Genomic DNA, 3324 nt, shown 5'->3' with positions numbered 1-3324 from the left:
ATGGAGATTGACCAACTAGCAGCAACGCCAATTTCCCTTACTTTCTGAACGAAGGCTTTTCTCGACGAATCCGATGATCTCGTGTCCTTAGACACACCCCATTATAGTTTTCCTCTGTGGCATCATCGGGACGGAAATTCATTCCTTCTTGCGATCTCATCGACGAAAAGAGCTTACGACCAGTGAATATTGCGCGTCCGACTTAGATTTTGTGAGTACGTTCATCTATCATCCCGTCAACCGCGGTTTCGTTATTGAACCTAGGATCATTGTCATTAGTTCCTCGAGTATCTAATTACCACGGTTACTTGTCCGGTTCTACGATAATCGTATTTGCACTAGTCAATGTCTTCTCTATTGCGCAACGACAACGTGTAATCCCAACAAAGATTCGTTTCACGCCCCTAACCCTAATTCTAATGTAAACCCGACATATATATTACCTCGTCATTTATTACGTGACAAAATAAACGTCGTCCCCGACATATATATTACCTCGACATTTATTACGTGACAAAATAAACGTCGCTGAGAGAGTCGAAAATTTGTCTCTTCAAATTTTAAGCGGATACGAGTTATCCCCACTACTTCGCGGAACTGATCACTGCAAGCAGTTTCCGGTGTTTTCTTTGTCTGCTCCAGCGATAACGCAATTACTCATAAATTTTCAAAGTAAGAAAAACGAAGTTTTCATATTTTTTATTTCATTGATATAAAACTATTTAATTGGATTTTTGAGAATCTTACGATCAAAATGATATTGGACAATAGCTAAACACTCGAAATGCGCAACGTTTAGTCAACTGCACAGAAGACGATACCTAAGTCCGACACAGCTCTTTGAAGTTACAATGAATGTTAATACTAAATCCGTCGTTTAGAGATACCTTTGGCTTCTTATGACACTAAACTAAACAACTTCCGTTATTTGCTGACTAGCCCAATTGGATCCAGACACTGGTTAAATTCTATTTCTTTTGACTTTATTTGTCTAGATATAAAATCTGTAAGGTATTTCGTTGTATCTCAATTGCTTCTCTTGTTCCTTATTCTTACATTCACCGTATTCACAAAACAACGATCCAAAGACAAGTAATAGCGGTCAGTTTGTGAAAAGTGCTTGTTAACAAATTTTAAATTACAACGAAATGAAATTGTTCAACACCTTAAAATTGAAAATTATCGAACTAAGTAGGAAAAAGGCCACAATGTTTGTAGAAAAACTGAATAATTGTATTATAATTCACCAATATCGCCATTTTCAATTTAACAAAATTACATCGTAATTATATTTCAGGTATGCGTGAACCAAAATACTATTCATAAAAAGAAATTTGCTGTATGTAGCGAAAAACCGAGTTACGTCGCGTGAGATAAACCGTACGTCATCATCTCGTTGTCAAATTTTGGCGCCTCTACATATTCATGGAGGCGGACATAGCTGGACCCCGAACGTGGACTGCAGGCGAGGGTCGCGGCCTGTCGAGGAGGGGACACGCGCGCCCACCGCCAAGATGGAAGGTTAAGGAGATGAACGGGGATCTACTCCGGGAGGCTGCCATAGGAACAGCTTGGAGCTGGGAGGCCCCAACGACGATGACCGAGACAAACGTGGAAGAGGAAGCCGAGAATCTACGCCGAGCCATGACAGCAATCTGCGACGCATCCATGCCACGCGCCACACTAGGTACGGTGCGAGGCAGGGCAGTCTACTGGAACCCTGACATCGCGGAGCTGAGGACGAGATGCATCCGAGCCCGAAGACAGTACCTAAGGGCCCGCCGCTGGCGACGACGCGACGAAGAAGAAGTCTCCTCGCACTACCGGGCGTACCGCGTGCTACGGCGCTCGCTGCAAAAGGAGATCAAAAACGCGAAGGACCGTGCCTGGTCCGAACTGATCGGAACAGTCGATGCCGACCCATGAGGAAGGCCGTATAGGACGGTGACGCGGAAACTGCGCGCGAAGGGCCCCCTGGCAACGACGGAAATGGATCCCTGGCAACGACGGAAATGGAACCTGCGCTGCTGCGGCAGATCATGGCGACACTGTTCCCCTCGCAAGAAGACAGGGCGACAGAACGGTCGCGGGAACCGACGCGGACGTTGGAATGGAGGGATGACTGAGAAGTCACAGAGGAAAAGATATGGGAGGCGGGATATGGGAGGCAACCAGAAGAATGACCTCCCGCAACGTGGCACCGGGCCCGGACGGAATCCCTGGCCGGATCTGGGGGGAAGTGATGGGGGTCATGGCCCCCAGACTCCGGCACCTCTTCACAAGATGCCTGAGGGAGGGAGTCTACCCCCGGGCGTGGCGGACGGCGAGACTGGTCCTGCTCCATAAAGAGGGCCGACCGACGACCTCGCCGTCAGCGTACCGGCCGATATGCCTGCTAGACGAGGTCAGCAAACTACTCGAGAGTTGGCACGAAAGCCAGTACGGCTTCTGGAAGGGACGCTCGACGACTGACGCGGTCAGACGCGTGCGGGCACTGGCAGAGGACAGAGTTTCCCGGAACGACGTGGCGCTGGCGGTTTCCCTGGACATCGTCAACGCGTTTAACTGCATGCCGTGGGACAGGATACTGACGGCCCTGGAGCATTTCGAGGTTCCCAGCTGCCTCGTCTGGCCCTCCGCAGGGAGGATTCGCTTTTGCGAGTCTATGGGGGCTGGCAAACCCACGTTCCCGCAGCCAGGGAGGACCGTCGGGACAAGCGTCCCGCTTACGTGAGTCCTCTATGTACACCGCAAGGAAGGTTGCTGTGGTGTAAGACTAAGTCTTCCCCACGGAGCCTTGGGTAGTAGCGCACCCACGATCCTGAAGCCAAGGGTGAGACCGTCGGGAGAGCCGCCGAGGTACATTTCCTCAACTCCCGCTTACGTGAGTCTCATCTGGATCTGACCGCCGGTTAGCAGGTAAGCCGTGCGGCAGAGACGTGGCGGTACATCCACATGCGCGGTCCCACCGTTGACATATGAACGGTACCACGGGCGGTCGAGTGTTAGCCCAGAGGGCGTAGCGAACCCTTGGCTCGACCAATAATGGGTATGGACTCGTGGTGGCAGTGGTTGTGGCCAAATGCTGGCAAGAGGGCTGGATTAAGGAGGACAAAGTCCTCCGAGTGGCCTTCGGCGGGTGAGCAGCGTCCCACCTGCTCCGGATACCGTCCCGGAAGACGGAAGGGCTTGGAAACGCCCCGTTCGACCTGAGACGATAGAGCCTCCTGCGGGCCAATAATTAAGGTAACCGGTACTGAGTACCGAGTGCGCTGGTTGGGCGTATCCCAACTCCAATGGCTTCGAGGGTTGCCCGGGCGCTGT

The 3324-nt window shown here is 51.0% G+C and overlaps 1 long non-coding RNA gene across 1 annotated transcript in view; it reads left to right on the top strand.

Annotated features, from left to right (window-relative positions):
• Window positions 1-2615: 2615 nt before the first annotated feature.
• Window positions 2616-3324, top strand: part of LOC117151550 — a 2723-nt gene continuing 2014 nt past the window's right edge. The window contains exon 1 of the long non-coding RNA XR_004461574.1: window positions 2616-2759. This is a non-coding gene — a long non-coding RNA (uncharacterized LOC117151550). The remainder of the gene's footprint in view (window positions 2760-3324) is intronic.

Source organism: Bombus impatiens, unplaced genomic scaffold (assembly GCF_000188095.3).
Source record: "Bombus impatiens unplaced genomic scaffold, BIMP_2.2 scf_0273, whole genome shotgun sequence".
Taxonomy (NCBI): domain Eukaryota; kingdom Metazoa; phylum Arthropoda; class Insecta; order Hymenoptera; family Apidae; genus Bombus; species Bombus impatiens.
The sequence above is the reverse complement of the archived record's forward strand: the minus strand, read 5'-3'. Positions and strand labels throughout refer to the sequence as shown.